The sequence below is a fragment of the Phoca vitulina genome, unplaced genomic scaffold (assembly GCF_004348235.1).
Source record: "Phoca vitulina isolate PV1807 unplaced genomic scaffold, GSC_HSeal_1.0 scaffold19, whole genome shotgun sequence".
Lineage (NCBI taxonomy): Eukaryota > Metazoa > Chordata > Mammalia > Carnivora > Phocidae > Phoca > Phoca vitulina.
In genome coordinates, this window is record NW_022589722.1 from 7,924,324 (window position 1) to 7,941,901 (window position 17,578).

A 17,578-nucleotide genomic window follows, 5' to 3' on the forward strand; every position below is an offset into this window, starting at 1 on the left:
ATCCCAAAGGATCTTACACTCCTACTGGGGAGTCTGGAGGCAGTTCAGTAATACTCAAGAACATAAACAACGTAAGCCCTCAATGGCCCAGATAGTACTAAAGACATGCAGAGAATCAGAAGACCTCAGAAGAAAGCCCTTGTTACTTTGCTATGTGAAAGACCAACTCCTAGACTCATCCTACCAGACTAAAATCAGAAAAGGAACTCTTGTTCTTATACTTTACTTGGCATGAATAAGTCACTTAAAATCATAATCAATCTGAAACTTTGTATTCCCATGGTTGAAAGTCTTGTATAGCTTTAATAAGGCTTTAGGCACTGTACCAATCAATCTGTTTGGAAATTTCTAGCATAATTCTGAGAGCTAGAAAGTTCTTTTTTTTTTTTTTTGACAGACAGAGACACAGCAAGAGAGGGAACACAAGCAGGGGGAGTGGGAGAGGGAGAAGCAGGCTTCCCGCTGAGCAGAGAGCCCAATGTGGGGCTCGATCCCAGGACCCCGGGATCATGACCTGAGCCGAAGGCAGACGCTTAACGACTGAGCCACCCGGGTGCCCCGAGAGCTAGAAAATTCTTACAAAAGACAGAAGCACTATCTCACCCTCAGTAAATAGGTTCTCTTAGCTGATGGGCCTTGCTTCATTAACTTTTAACTGGTGCTTTTAATATTGTTTGTACTTTTAAACTTTTAAAGCCTTTATCAGATGTTCTTTGAAACCAAATGCATACCACTAAAATACACGTTTCCAATGTGATCAGATTTCGTTTAAACTTATTCACAAAGACCTTGAGAGGACAAAGAATGTATTTAATTATAGGAACTAGCATGGTGCCAGTAATGAATGGTTCGGTTCTGCCAATAATACCCAAACTAAAGCAATAATTTTTTAAAGCCTTGTTTTGCTTTAGCAATTTAAAATAAAGTATTTTCACATGTATTACCTTATTTAGTCCCTATGACAACCATAGGGCCAAGCAGAGTGAGTTTTATTATCTCCATTTTAAAATAAATATGGTTCAGAGACTTCAAATAATGGAGCCAAGCTTACACAACCAATACATGGCAGAGTCAGCACCAGAATTCTGGCCTGTGGGCTCCCAGCCGATTGCCATTTCAATTCAGGTCTTTATATCAAACAATATAACTTCCCTTCCTATGTGATCTCTGCAAGGACGGGTTGCAAGTCTTATTTGTCTTTGGATCCCTGGTACCTACTTGGGACAAGAGTTTATGGTGGACCAGAAATAAAGACAATTTGTGCTCGTGTCTGTGCTTTTCACAATCACTATTACCAGTTAGTTGGGCTGAGCTAAGACTAATAAGGCCAGAGTTTTAGGTTCTAAATATGCATGGGACAATTAGCTTTCTTGTATCCCATGGCCAAACAACAGTTCCTAAACACAACCAGTCATCTGACTAACCTATTCCAAGAGGGATCTGGCAAGTTAGTGGATAGCTTGGTCCAACTTACTTCCCTAAATCCATCCGTCCATACTTGAGAGCGGGGACTGTCACACCTGCATCTAACTTCTCAGAAACATCCTCACCAACAGTCTTCCCCAGGAGGATTCCTAGACAAGGCCTTATAGAGCAGTGGCCATGATCTGTTCACAGTGACACCTCCCCTCAACCTGGCATAACTGATTAGAGATGGGCTGGGGCTTGACCCAAAAGCAGTCAATGGGCAGCCAAAAACCTTTGAGGTGTTCTGGTAAGAAGGCTGCCCCATCAGAAATGATGGGTATTTACAGGGCTGATCAAATGTCCCTTATCAGGAATTCAAAGTGAAGATATAAGGAAAGAGTAACTTAGGAGCAAGAAGAGAGAGACTCAGAGGTGGAGACACATTGATGGTGGAGCACAGGAGTGGGGAACACGAGAGACCTCCTACCAGGGCTCTGGCCAGGGTTATAGAGCCAGTGGCTGTCTGTTGAAGCCAGGGCTGAGTTTTCTTCCCTTCCAGGCCAGTAGCTCCTTAACCATTTGGGATCTTGATCCTTTTGATAATCTGTTGAAAGATATGGGTCCTTGTCTCAGAAAAATTTCTCTACAAAAATTTAGACCAATGATTGCATTTAATTTCAGGGGATTTCTTGATCCCCTAAAGTCTAACCTCAGACCCACTGAAAATCTATGGACCACAGGGCAAAGACTCGCTTAAACTGTCCATCTAAAATGGCTATGGTATCACATGATCTCTAAAGTTCAGCATGTGGTATAGGGCTTGGAATAGAGTGAGTATTATATACATCTTGGTTGAATGAGTGAATAAATAAATGACTGAGTGAATAAGTAAATAAATAAAAGAAGTATAGTTTGGAGTTCATGCCCTGTTCCTAGCACATTGGGAACATCCTTTTCCTATCTTACAAAATATTTTATTAACATAGCTGGGAAGCATGGCTAGAAGGAATACCTGTTACTTTTGTATATACCCAGATGATATTTAATATACCCATTAACATAGTTGGTGGGCACATATCACCTTCCACATCCAGACCTAGAAGGGCATTGTGCCTACCAGTATACCAATGAGAACTTGGAATGTCATAGCACACAAGGGTAGTCCTACTTCTCCAGTAGATAAAGATATGAAAATTTACTAGGCTTTCTGCTTGAATGTATATACGTATATGTATATATATGATTTAGAATTTAAGCTACTTTTTCTTAATATACAACTTTAAAAATACTACTGATTAACACTTTTATTTCTTTTCTGACTTTTGGGAGAAAAAACTAGTTATTTTGAATAATCTAGGATTCAATTTTAGGTTGAACATTAGCTGGCTTCTCATTCAGACAGACAGAGACAGAGAGAGAACAGCCTACTTTCCTTTGGTGATTCTGCCGGGTTTACTGGAGCTATTACCCATCTGAAGATTGACCAGAGTGTAAATTCTTTGAGGGCAAGACTATGCCACGTAGCTTTGTATCTGCTCCTCTTGCCCACTGCCGATCTAAGTGTACTACAAATAGAGGGATTTTAATGAAATGTATATAGTGGTCCATAAAGTGGGGAAGACAGATCTGCTTTTTGATTTGGGGATGAAAACAAAGAGAAATACAGTAAACTGCAATGGTCTCAAATTTTTAAAAAGTATTGGCAGTCATCATTTCAAACTGATTACATTTACAAGTAAAAAATCTATCCTGTGGTTAATTATTTTTAAATTGCTTCCTCCTTTATCGTACAACTCTTATGTAAAAAGCTGCACTTCACTTTAAGTTATCCCTAATTAAAATTGCAGGATGTGGCATACATCTCATGTTTTCATATAAAGAGCTTTTCCCCCCCCCTTTGGATCAAATACCCCCGTGGTGTAAGAAGAATGACAGTTCCATTCATTTGCAATGCAGAACTTATGGGGATACATTTGTCTCAACGCTTCCTCGTGGACACTGGTGGCACAAAATATTGTACTGTGCTTCCATCCAAGGAGCACAAACATTCTTTCATTAATATATTTAAAGCCCATTAACAGGAAATCTATACTTGGTTTGTGGCATAGCTACTAACCTCAAAGACCTAATTTTTGCTAGCGCTTGAGTCACTTAGCTTACTAGGCATAACATTTATTCTTTTAATGTGATCTTCAAAATATGACTACTGTATTCAACATGTGTGTGGTGTGAGGAGGAGTGAAGAAGCCAATATTTCCTGAATATTCTTTATGTAACAGGGACTTTGCAAAGATGATGTCATCCTAAGGAATTCTTTTTACTCATTTTACAGACCAGGAAGTTGAGCTACAGAGAGGTTAAGGTGCTTGCCTAAGGTCACATAGCCAGAAAACAACAGAGTCTGGATTCCAATCAGTACATTCAGCCCTCAAAGTTTAGGTCCTAGCCTCTTGCTGCCTCCCCCACAGGGACCCATGACAGGGAATGGTTGTCTGAATCACCTCTGTTACTACAAATCATGAATTGAAGACCAGTTCTGTTTGATAAGGTTAAAAGACAAAGACTCCAACTCCCTGCTCTCACAGTTTGGAGCAATCACTTGAGTGGAGTATGACCCACACATTGGTCTCAGCTCCCAGCCTTTCCTACTGGAGGCAGGACCGGGAAGTATGGTAACTCTCTTCGGTCTAAGAAAAAACCAACAGGACAGAACAAGGAGCTGCTCTGACCCAGCAGTGGAAGGCCAAGTTAAAGAATAGAAAGGCGTAACCTAAACCCAGAACTTGGCTCTCAGGTTTAAATGCCTCACCATGTAACTGCAGCAGCAGTGAGAGCTAGCTCCCGAGTTGAGGCTCAGATTCCATTTCTGCCTCCAGGAAGACTTTGCAGGGTGACCTTGGGCCTGACCCTTGACTTCAGTGTTCTCATCTTTGGAGTGAGGGGGTAGCAATGTCTGCCTAGCATCCACCTTCTCAGTTGGTTTTTAAAGTAGAACTGGCACAGCCTTGGAGCAGACACTGGCATCGAGGGTAGCTTTCCCCATACAAACAGCAGACCTGTACCGAAGACCAGGCCATCCGGCTCCATCCTTTGGGCAACCGGTACATCCAGACCCCAAATCTTTACAAACAATCCCACATTCTCCCATCAGTGTCCTTTGGTAGTTATAGATATTGTAGCACCACTGCTGTCCAGGATCAGAACTTAAGAAGTTGAAAGCCTCCAGGAAGATGTGGTGTCTTGTCTCCACATCAAGTAAACAGCCCATGGCATTGCTTTCTGACAGGTGATGACACTCATGGGGCACCAGGGAAGGAGCTGTGTTTACATGACACTTAATATCCTGAAAGGCATTGGATATATGGGGGTGCCCCTATCCCAGTAACCCAACCCCCTGGCCTTGGACCAGTGGTGAATTCAAGACTATCTCCACCATTTGCTTGGCTGTCACCACCTCCCCAACCTGCAGGAGATGGCTGATAGCTCCAGAGAATGACCCCAACCTTTCAAATAGAAGAAACATAGTGTGTTACATGTTACCCAGCCAGTAGAAGAGAAAGGGGACCTTTAAGAAAATGTGTCTAATGTTCGAAGGAAAAGTAGGGCAGCCTTTGAAATTATTTTCATAGTCTTGAAATGAGAGAAATAAATTACCAGAGCTAATAGTTATAGACAGCAGGACAGGCAGCCAGACTAAGCTCTGTATTTCCGTGATTCTAATACCTGTTGGGGAGCACCTCATGGGCCCATACTCCATGAGGCACTTAATATACATTGTCTGGACTAATCCTTATGACAATCTATCATCCTCTGTCATGAACCAGCAATACAACCTTGAGCCAACATTGACATCTCTGGGCCTGGTCCTCTTCTAATGCCAGGGTAGGAATTATCAACACGTATGCCCAAATCCCCAAGGCTTGAGCCAAGAAATGGAATAGAGAGGAAGACAGTGAGCCATGCTGAGGGCGTAGATAACTCTGATACAGAGGGGGAGGGGAAGAAGCAGTGTAAATAAATGGGAGAGCATCTAGGGAGAAACAGAAAAGCAAATTCAGTAAGCACTTTCAAAGTATGAGCCTCAAAAAAAGAGCCTTTCTTCCTTGGAATATTACTGTTTTGTGCCAGCTAAAGAAGCCCAACTACCTCCCGTCTGCTTCAGAAAATAGACAGGATAACAGGAAACAGTTTCAGATTCCACAGTGATTATAGCTACTTAAGTTTGACTTACCAAATACTGTCTCAAACAGATGGTATGTAACATTTGATTAAGGGCTTATCCTGCAAGCCCAACAGGGAACATTTCTTCCCCTCTTAATATAGAAAAGATGCAGAGAAGAAAGGAAATAAACTGACATCTTTGCTCATATTCCATGTATGTCAGTTTTGCTCAATGTCTGTGCCTTTCCTGAAATGAATCTGTGCTTATTATGCAAGTCAAGACCAACCTACATAATAGTGACACCACAGAATCTTTGTGAAGAAGGATACAGAAGACCATCTCATCAAGGTCGGAAATGGAGACTGGGAAAGGTTAGCTGACATTCCCAAGGTCATATTGTGGCAAATTTGGGACCAGGTCTTCTAACTCAGGGTCTGGCATTCACACCAGTCTTTATATGTACATAATGTTCAATGTGGGGAAAACATACAAATTTGTCAGCACCATTATTACTAAATTAGCACCAATCTCTGATGAGTAATTATCAGAACTTGAAGCTGATGGGTAATGCCATTCAAGTCCAGTTAATGAGCCAAAAGCTTGGTTCTTCAAAACACTTAACATTAATCAGCATTTGGCTCTGGTTTGTGACAAGTGTTTTCAAAACATCACAGACAATTACAATATTCTTAGCTTTGCCTAGTGTAAATACAAAATGAAAGAAAGTCAGAATTTCATAAATGACAGTCTCCAGAATGGAAATAATGAGTCCCACAGAGAAGGTACAATGTGTTCATCTTTCTAGAGGCCAAATGTAATTTGGGAACTAACAAGGTCACTGAGAGATTACAAAGTGTGAGCCTTCTGCTTGGTGAGGATGAAAAGGCAAACAGGATCAGCCACATAATACAGTTAGAAAGGAATTACCCCAGGATTCACGCCCATCTCCCACTCCCAGGCACCCCATCTACCCCCATGGTCACCAGCAGTGCCACAGAGGAGAAGGTTCCCCAGCATCTAGTGGGGGAGGAAGCAGCATGCTGAGAGGAATTGGAAACTCAACACATGGTGGCCTGATGCTGGGAAAGTAGCAGAGGAGACGAAGCCGGGGGGGGGAAGAGGTAAGAGGGGGCACCTGGGTGGCTCAGTCAGTGAAGTGTCTGCCTTCGGCTCAGGTCATGATCTCAGGGTCCTGGGATGGAGTCCCACATCCGGCTCTCTGCTCAGCAGGGAAACTGCTTCTCTCTCTCACTCTCCTCTGGGCTCTCCCTCCCTCCCTCCCTCTCTCTCTTTCTCGCTCTCGCTCTTGCTCTCCCTCTCAAATAAATAAATAAATAAAATCTTAAAAAAAAAAAAAAAAAAAGGTAGGAGGATAATGCCTTAGCTCCAAGCTCCAGGGTTCCGAGAAGAGTTCTTATGCAATTTTGTTCTCTGGGTTTCCTGGGGCAGTTCATCTATGACCTGCCCATCTATCTATCTACTCTCTATCTGCCGTTACAAGCTAAAACCCAGTTGTGGTTAATGTTAGGTTTTCTGAAAGACAGGATTGCTTCATTCACTGGGCTTAGACAGCATTACGCACCAGCTAGTTTTATATTAATAAAAAGTGCGTTAATCAATTAACCAGTCATTGCTGATCAGCCCATTAATAGTTAACATTTATTGAGAAGTCACTGTGCCAGAAACAACGTTAAATGCTTTCCCAGCATTTTCTCATTTACTAGCCACTGTGACCCTGTTACATGATAATAACAATCATAGTCACTCTCAGGAATTTATTCAACACATATATTAAGCACCTGCGGATATGATGTTCTAGGCATTGGGGATATAGCAGTGAATGAAACAGGCAAAGTCCCTCCTCTCTCTTAGGTAACTTATATCAGTTAGCTATTGCTGCATAACAAATCTCCCTTAAACTTACTGGCTAAAACAATTAGCATTTACTTTTGCTCATAAATGTATGGGTTCCCTGATCTTGGCTGACTCACTCACATATCTGTAGCCATCTGGCAGATTGGCTGATCTAGAAGAACCTGCACTGGGAAGACTCCTCTCTTTTCCATGAGGTTACCATCCTCCAGCAGCTCTCCTGAGTGTATTCTTTATGGCAAATGCAGGGGTCCTGAGACAGAGAGAAAGAGGGAGAGAGAATGTGTGTGTGAAAATGTGCCAAGCCTCTTGACACCTAAACTAAGAATTAGCACAGTATCTTCTGCCACATTCTATTGGCCAAAGAATGTCATAAGTCCAGCCCAGATTCAAGGGTGGGGAAATGGAGTCCACTTCATGATGGGAAGAGTCACTATGGAAAACAGGTGGATACAGGGAGGTCATTAATACCCTCCATCTGTGACATATGTAATGATGGCTGAAATGATGCTAAGGAATTCATGAAAATAGTTCATTTAGGTCTCACAAGTACCCTGTGAGGCAAGTTCTACTATCAATCTTTGTTTTTTAGATAAGGAAATTGAGGCCTAGAGAGGTTGAAAAATTTGCCTAACATCTACAGATATTCCATGATGCAGTCAAGATTCAAACCCAAGAAAGACTGTAGTGCCTGAGCACCAAACTACTGTGTGCTTCTCTCCACCCTGGGCACCTCAGGAGAGAGAGAAAGTATAACACCCGGTCAGTACCTGCAAGGCCCTTCCTGGCCTACTGGGGATACATAACATAAATCCATGAAGAACCAGTAACCATACATGCCTCTAAGCTGTACTTCCTTGATAACTGCCGACAGAGGCTGAGGATAAACGTGGCCAAGACAAGAGATAGAAGCTTCCATGAAGAGGGGGACACTAATTGAGCTCTGAAGGTCATGGACAGTGAACAGCAAATGGCATTCCCCTAACTTCTATGTAAAGAAGTTTCTGCATCTTCCTTGCTTATAGAATAAACTTCAATTTCACTAGAATGGCATTCAGTATTTCTATTTAATATATGGATTTATAAAGCTTAGCATTTTATTCAGCTGCAAGCAAATAGAAAATCTGACTACCAGTGATTTTTACTCAAATAGGGATTTTTTTCCCCCATGCACAAGGCATGTGAGGGAAGGCAGTCCAGGGCTTCTCTGGAGCCAGGGGATGTCATCAAGGAACCAAGATCTTTCTTTCTCCTCTGCCATCCTCAAAATGTATCTTCATTCTTGTGGGTTGGAAGGTGGGGTCTCATGGTGCCAGGATGGCTGCCATACTCACAAGTAATTGTGTGTATGCCTAAGTAGGAAGAAAAGAGGAGAGGAAGCCCAAGGTGAGCATGCCAGCACACCCTGTCCACTGTCCATGGACGTCCACCAGCTTACACGCTCTTTACTCTCTTCAGCCAGGAGTTGTTCATGCAGAGCTGCAAGGGAAACTGGACAGGCTGGTGTTTCAGTTTTCTAATTCCACAATAAGGGAAAACGAGGCAGAATGGAGCTGGAACTGGCTTTTTTATGCCCCAGTGAACTGAAGTTGTTATCCCAAGAGCACTTCAGTCAATTGCTCTCCTGGCTCTCTGTTCTCCGCATGCGCTTCTCCCTTCATGGACTGTGGAAATTCTTCGGCGACTTCCCTGATCCCCAATGGCAGACATGACTTCTGTTAAGCTCCCTTAGTCCTTTCTCTCTGCTGCTTCTGTTGTGGCATTTAGCCCTTTCTGCCTTGGGTTGTTCCTCTAGTAGAATGCAAACTCTTCCTGTCAGGGACCATGTCTTGATTCTTGTTCCACCTCCTGTAGCTCCTGGCACGTGCAGACATCGTGATGGGAAGGGATGTGGCACCATGACTCAGTGCACATGGACGATGAGGGAAAGAAGGGTGGCCCCAGTAATTTGAGGATTTTCAAATGATGACTGGCATAATGGTGGTGACATCAGTGGTAACAGGACCCTGCTGAGCTCTGTTTCAGACTTGTTGAGTATGAGTTGATCAGTGAATCCACAAATAGAAATTTGAAACAGGTTTCTGATTTTAGGAGAAAGGTCAGGATTTGAATAATAGGTTTGAAACTCGTTGTCAAAAAGGAAGATTTAAAGCAGAAAGGGCTGAGAATTCCATCCACAGAGAAGACCATGGGGAAAGAGGAAAGAGGGAGCTCCAAAGATCAAGCAAATGTCAAAAGCAGAGCTGGACAATGACGCAGGTCTGACATCACCAAGATTTTGCCAGGCAGGGAGCACTGGCCCTGTGCTTGTCCAAATGGTCAGTGTGTCCTCATGAAGAACAATGGAGGCCAGACGTGAGCAAGTATTCTCAGTCCAAACTCTAAATTTCAAGATAACTAAGGATGGAGGCAACAGACATGTGCTTCTGTGAAGCAATAAATAAACAAATGTCTGATTTCCTTACATGGCGAATGACAGAACCCCAACTGAAATTGGCTTGAAACTGGCTTATGTAAAAGAGAACTTATCAGCTCATGAAAGAGCAGGGATGGCTTTTGCTTCAGGCATGGCTGGATTCAGGGCCCAAGTAATGTCTTTAGGACCCATCTCTCATCTCTCTTCATTTCTGATTCTCTCTTAATGTTGGACTCTTTTTCCTTTAATGCAGGTGACTTTCCACAGGCATCGAGGAAAGCTGACAGAAAGCAACTCTAGTCTACAACACCTTTTTTTTTTTTAAAGTAGGCTCCATACCCAGCTCAGAGCCCAACGTGGGGCTTGAACTCACAACCCTGAGATCCTGATACCGAGACCTGAGCTGAAATCAAGAGTTAGATACTTAACCGACTGAGCCACCCAGGCGCCCCTAGCCTACAACATCTTTGCAGCTTGTGATTTCAGGACTGAGAGAGAGCTCTGCTCCCTCCCTAAGCTCCTAAATATAAAACCTCAAGGAGGAATCTGCAGGGTCCTTCTAGGTTTCCTGCCTATCCCCAAGCCAAGGGAATGAAGCATGCTGATTGACTGGGCTGAGGTCACATACTCACCTCTCTGGAAGTTGCGGGGCTGGGGGCTCTCCATTAAAAAGTAGTTCTGTTGGCAGAAGAGAAGAAGTACTAGACAGACAAAAACAACAGAAGTCTTCTAAGGCCTGTTGCAAATAGGCTTTGACCATTTGGGCTTTGCTTCCTTGTTATGACTCAGACACACAGGGCCTGTTGATAATTCAACAGTGAAGACTTGCTTGACGCACTGCCCTGGCGTCCACTTGCCCGTTTAGCTAGTAACAGCCTCTTTACCTTGCTCCAGGCTTTCAGACATATCCCAGGAAGAGGAACTAAATGGAGCCTTAGGCCAGTCAGTCTCAGGGCTTGCTATTTTCAGTAACTGAATTCAGCCCCAGTTGCCTTATAATTACATCCATTTGGGATTCTATTTGGCTCCTCCCCATGCCTTCCTGAGCTACATCTTGGATTCCTACTCTACATACTATTTCCTCTGGGCCTGGGATATTACTTTATTTTCTCCTGGTATAATCCCCTTACTAAGTTCGCATGACTAGTCTCCACTCTTTCATTCAATAGCTACCTTTACAAGAGCTGTCTGCAGCTGGATACTGAACTCTGCTCACTTGTCAAGCCTTCTCCCTATTGCCCACTGGTTGGACCACCCCTGTGCTATCTCTGGAGGCTGGTTCAGACCCTGAGTCCCACCCCAATTATGATAGCTACTAACATCCCTAAAAAAAATTTCCTCAGTCCCTAAATATACGGAGTCATTGGGCCACATGGAACAGCATTCTTGGAAGCACCCAAAGTGTTTACTGCATTATAAACATTTGATCTTCCCTGTGGAACCATGCAGAAGTGGGAAGAAGGCCCAACTCCCCTATTTCATTATCACACTCTGTCACCAGGGCCTTTAAAGAGTTTGTTCTACTGGGTAACAAGGTATTGAATCCCTCCTAAATCAGACCCTGACCTTTAGGCCTGAGCCTTTTTGCCATAGAGTTCAGACCCTGTTGTGGGATAGCTACCACCTAGTTCCTTCCATCTCTCTTACATCTCTTTCAAGGGTCTTATTTTTTTAAAAAAAGAATTTATTTATTTATTTGAGAGAGAGAGAGCACATGAGAGGGGGGATGGTCAGAGGGAGAAGCAGACTCCCTGCTGAGCAGGGAGCCTGATGCGCGACTCGATCCCGGGACTTCAGGATCATGACCTGAGCCGAAGGCAGTCGCTTAACCAACTGAGTCACTCAGGCGCCCTCTTTCAAGGGTTTTATACATAAAAATCTCTTCCCCTTCCTTCAGGAAAAGAGCAAAGAACTCATGCATATTGGTGCATAGAAATAGACTCAATCAGATCTGCTCCATTAATTTTCTAAACATGCCTGGACATGAACTCCAGCAGAAGAATAGGCCTGGGTTTAGGTTGAAATCTCTGCAAAGAGAAGAGGCATGTTAGTAGAAAACTCTTTCCCAATCTGGGTGTACACTATCAAAACATTCTTGGTATGTGTATTGGCTACCCGTCACACATCACTTAACAACCTCTCAGCCCTATCTTCCACTGCAGGCCCTGCTGAGGCACCAAGTTCCATATGGTCTTTGTCCAAGGGTGTAATCTGATAGTGTCTTCCCTGGCTCACCCCCTGGGTGTTTTTTGCACCCCCTCTGCGGTATTCTCTTATGCAAGGTGCGTTATACCTAGGGGAACCTGCTTAACACTAACACATTATAACCTAGAAGAGGGTAGTTAATGCCATGGGACCACCCTTGACCAATAGACAACAGAAGCTAATGAATATGTACTTCCCTCTTTTGTCTTCCAGGCAGGCATTTTTTTTTTTTAAGATTTATTTATTTATTTGAGAGAGAGAGAGACAGAGCACAAGCAGGAGGGGCAGAGGGAGAGGGAGAGAGAATCCCAAGCAGACTGCATGCTGAGTGCTGAGCACCAAGCCCGATGACGGGCTCGAACTCACTACCCTGAGATCATGACCTGAGCTGAAACCAAGAGTCTGACGCTTAGCCAACTGCATAACCCAGGTGCCCCCAGGCAGGCATTTTTGAGACACAATTCATAAGGCTTCTGAGAAGATTCCAGTGATATAGAACAGAAGTTGTCTGCCACAGTGGCCAAACCAATAACTCATCCTTGTATTGATTTTTCCTCCTTCCCTGTCACACATCCCTTGTTCCCTACTCCTCTCTGGGATTACTTTTCAAATAAAATATCTGAGGTTCAGCATTCAGGGAAACCCAACTTAAGAGGTAAGTATATTATGGCTTCTTGGTAACTGTCTAAAAGAAAAAATAAACCTTTGGTACCAAATATCTAGCTTCAAATTCTGTCTAACTGTAAGACCACAGACAAATTACTTAGCCACTCTGAGGCCCAATTTCCTCATCTTTAAAATGGGGATAACACGATAGACCCCATTGTATTTGTCTAAGTATTAAACTGGATAGTCTGTGTGAGGAGCCAAGCAAGGCTGCCACAGGGTCACATTCAATCAGTATTCATTCTCTTCTCTTTATTCTCACCCTTTGCTCCTCGGGGCCTTTTTTTCTTTTTTTTTTTTTTAATCACAGAGTTGAAGGGTAGAAATGAAAATAGACATAAGAAAGGGATAGCTGTGTGTACAAAAGAAAATATTTCAAATGTATATACTTAACAGTACACGGATAGATACATATGTGGAATTCCATTAAGCTGAACACTTAAAATTTGTGTACTTTATATAAGTTATATTGTAATTAAAAAAAATTTTTAGGGGCGCCTGGGTGGCTCAGTCGGTTAAGTGTCTGCCTTCGGCTCAGGTCCTGATCCCAGAATCCTGGGATCAAGCCCCACATCAGGCTCCTTGCTCAGCGGGGAGCCTGCTTCTCCCTCTCCCTCTGCCTGCCACCCCACCTGTTATGCTCTCTCTCTCTCTCTCTGTCAAATAAATAAAAAATCTTAAAAAAATATTTTTTAAAGCACTGGAATATTTAGGGATGTATTAAATACTCTCTAAAAGTAAGGGATACATCATTGTTCTGGAACATACATTTATAAATAGAGACACAGGGATGCCTGGGTGGCTCAGTGGGTTAAGCGTCTGCCTTCGGCTCAGGTCATGATCCCACAGTCCTGGGATGGAGTCCCGCATCGGGCTCCTTGCTCCGTGGGGAGTCTGCTTCTCCCTCTGCCCCTCCCCCCTGCTCTTGCTCGCTCGCTCTCTCTCTGACAAATAAATAAATAAAATCTTAAAAAAATAAAATAAAATAAAATAGAGACACAGTGAGATGGACAACTAGATTCTTCTGTCACAACAGGAGCTATTTCCTTTAGCAAGTTTTAAGTGAAAATGACCTTATTGATATATAGATATTCAAATCAAATATATGTGTTATATATAAATTAAAAATACATATTGTATTTAATATATAATAAATATATATAACATATAGTCAATAAGAACATTTTTTATTTAAAATCTGTTAAACAATTCCTTCTCTGATGGAAGTATAGGTATTTAATATGTTAACATACATTAATGATATTAATAATAATATGGAAAATCAATAATAAATAATATAGAAAAATTATATATACAAACAAAGTGGTTACTATATGAACTACCTTGTTTTTAATAAAGAACTTTGAATCTGAACTAATGAAAAGACAAGTAAATCACTGGGATTAAATCAAGAAGACAATATAGCCCCTCATGCCATTATTTAATTATACTGTGTCTCAGCCAGGAGTAGACACCCAAGGGAGCTCTAAGCATCTAAAGGGCGAAAATTGCATTCTTGGAACACAATTCAAATACCAGTGAAATTATGCACAAGCGTGGAGACAAGTCTCTAGATGCTGGAGAAACAGAGTCCTGGTCCAACAGGCAGAGCAGGGAGGGCAACAAGCATGGTAGGAGCTGAGGGCCTAGAGTAGGTCCCCCCAGGGCTAGGTCAGCCAGTTCACCAAACCGTACAGTCAGGAACCCCACAAGGGCCTCCCAGATCCCACAATGTGCCAACAGCCCTTGGGCTACTGACCACACAGGGGGACCAACATGCCGGCAGTGTTAGCCCAAGTGGTGGCGAGAGAACCACAGACGTGGGTGGGCAGCTCAGAGGTGCCAGGCCCTGCCCTCCCCGCTTCCTGCCCCACACGCTGGAGGAGCCTAAGGCCAGGAAAGGCTGCAGGGAGGAGAGAAGCTGTGAATCAGAATAAAAGTCAAACTATCTGGACCTAGCTTTTAAAAACTGCAAATTTCTACAACTCGCCCTAGATGCTCTTGAGGGATAGAAAAAGGGATTAGACATAGAATCACTGAAAGTACTGATTGGGAAAAATAGAATCCATTACATGGTTGTGCCCTAATATCAATTACCCGCTTACTAGGAGATCTGCGATGACAGAGCAAGGGTAAATGGGAGATTAGACACATACTTACATACATACATACCATACAACAGATAAGATTCAAATAGTTTTTGAGTAGAATACAAATAGCTACCTTTACTGGGGGGTTTCTCCTATGCTCTGCATTGAACCAGCAATGTCCATTAATCCATTTCATCCTCACAACAAATAGCATATTATTCCCATTTTTCAGATAAGGAAACTGAGACTTTAAGAGGTTTAAGTGACTACCCTGTGATCACAACAGTGCGTAAGTGGCTAGTAAGTAGCTGTCTCTTTTAACCTCTTATTGCATATCCTAAACTGGAGTCATTAAATCAACCTAGTCCTGCTTCCTACCATCTCATTTTCTAAATGTTTAAACTTAGTACCAGAAAATGAAAAGACTCAGGCAAAGTTGTTATTATTTAGTAGCAGAGAGAAGATTCTAAGTTTTACCACAGAGCTTATAATAAGGCTATTAAAAGAAAGGGAAAAATGACAAATATGCCGATTAAAGTGTTACACATACTTTTGTTTTGCACAGCAATTGTCATCATCTTAAGAGATCACAGTACAAGGAAGGTGCTCCTCTGGCTAAGCTCTTGCTGTGAGCAGGGAATGGAGGGACCTTATAAAATTCTAACCTACTTGTGAAGTTCAAAGGCATCATTAACCTTTCCGCCGTCAGCGCTGTAGTACTGAGTGCATTCCCAGCACCTAGCGCGGTGCCTGGCACATAGTACGTACTCAATAAATGTTTGCTGAATGGATATTCAATATAACTATAATTAGCATAGCCTGGACAAAAGAAATAACTTCTTTTCCTTTTAACACTGTGAAGATAATACTAAAACAGATTCATTTTCTGTTTTCCCAACTCACATGAGTCCAACTTTTATTTGCATCTGGAGTAGACAGGTACAAATGGGCTCATCTGTCATCTGTCATTTCTTCTGAGTCAGGTCATCATGATGCTGTGGTCTGTCACCAGACACCAAGGATTGATCTTCCAGGTCAATCTCTCTCCATTTGTGTATTACTTGTTCCTTTGTGTAAACTATATAATGTAACTATATATATATGTAAAAACATATACAGTAACATATAGTGTGTTATAACATATATAGTAACTATATATATACACATATATATATGTGTGTGTATATATATATATATATATATAGTAACATAACTCACATTCCAGGGGTTAATTTCCAGACTTTCTTTACCCCCAGTGATGGACCAGGGACAAAACTCTGCTCACCCCTTTCTTGCTTATGGACGTTGCTGAGAGGCCTATGGGGGAGCTTAGAAAGTGAATGGGAGTTTTTATCCCCTCCCTTCTGTTAAATTCTAACTCACCTCCCCTCTCCCGCATGGCTAGTCTAGCTGTGGGCCCCAGGCAGTCTCTGCCAGCCAGGCCAGGCCTGATCTTGTTCTCAATGTTTGAAGCGGGGACGCCTAAAAGGAAATAGAGAGATGAAGCACTCCAAAGTTGCTTCATCTTCATGGGGAAAAAAGTTTTTTCAGGGAAAGGTAAATGCAGCCAATCTGAGAAATCTTAGTTGATTATTTACTATCTATTATTTAACCTTCGAAAGATTCCACTGGGAAAGGGAGGGCAAGTATTTATACAGTTCACAGCCCAGAGAACTTCTTTTTCTCTGCATGATCACCTAGACTAAGCCAGGTAGCTTAAGGTTACATTCAAAGAGGCCAACCTGTGACCCCGTCTGTTTTCTAAAATACCTCACAGTGGACATTTAAATGAGCCGACTCACTCACAAGGCTGAGGGCGTGCAGTTTTTACATCATTCCTGACTTACTGGTGGAGTTCGGCATATTAGCTTCCCCCGCGCACACGACGATCTGTGGCTAATCTGTACAGCGCATGAGGGAAGCTGTCAATAGAGGGCTGAGGAAGACTTAATATAAAAGAAAATGTTCTCAAAGTGGAACTACCAAAACGGAATTGTGGCTTTTACTGTTTGGGAGGATGGTTCTCCAGTTTTAGAGCATCATTTCATGGGACTTGACTTTTTAGGCCCAGGCTTTGTGCAGATAAAAACTGCTCCATGTTAGAAATACTATTATTATTATTTATCTAAAGCAGTTACTCAAAATACCAAAAAGCTGTTTGAAAAAAGTCAGACAATAACACAGTGTAAAAACTCATGCTAAGGGGCACCTGGGTGGCTCAGTTGGTTAAGCGACTGCCTTCGGCTCAGGTCATGGTCCTGGAGTCCTGGGATCGAGTCCCACATCGGGCTCCCGGCTCAGCGGGGAGCCTGCTTCTCCCTCTGACCCTCTCCCCTCTCATGCTGTTTCTCTCTCTCTCTCTCTCTCAAATAAATAAATTAAAAAAATCTTAAAAAAAAAAAAACTCATGCTAAGGACTGTTATTTCAAAGGGTAGAGGGAACACAATCCATCCCTCTTAGGGTCCTTAAAAAATACAGTAAGTAAAAGTGGAGTGGTTCATGTTACATTAAAGGCAAAGGCTAAGACTTAACTAAATACCCAAAATAATAGTGCTTTTTATTTTGACTGTGTTAGTTAGAAATAGCAATTGGATGCAAATAACAGGTAGTAGGAGTGGCTAAAGCAAATCAGTGGTTTATTCTCACCTATAAAGAAAATCTGAAGGTATGTGATCATTAGAGACCCAAGTTCTGTTTTTCTCATTGCCATCCTTAACCTCATGATCCATCATGGCTGCTGAAATCCCAGCCATCCCAGC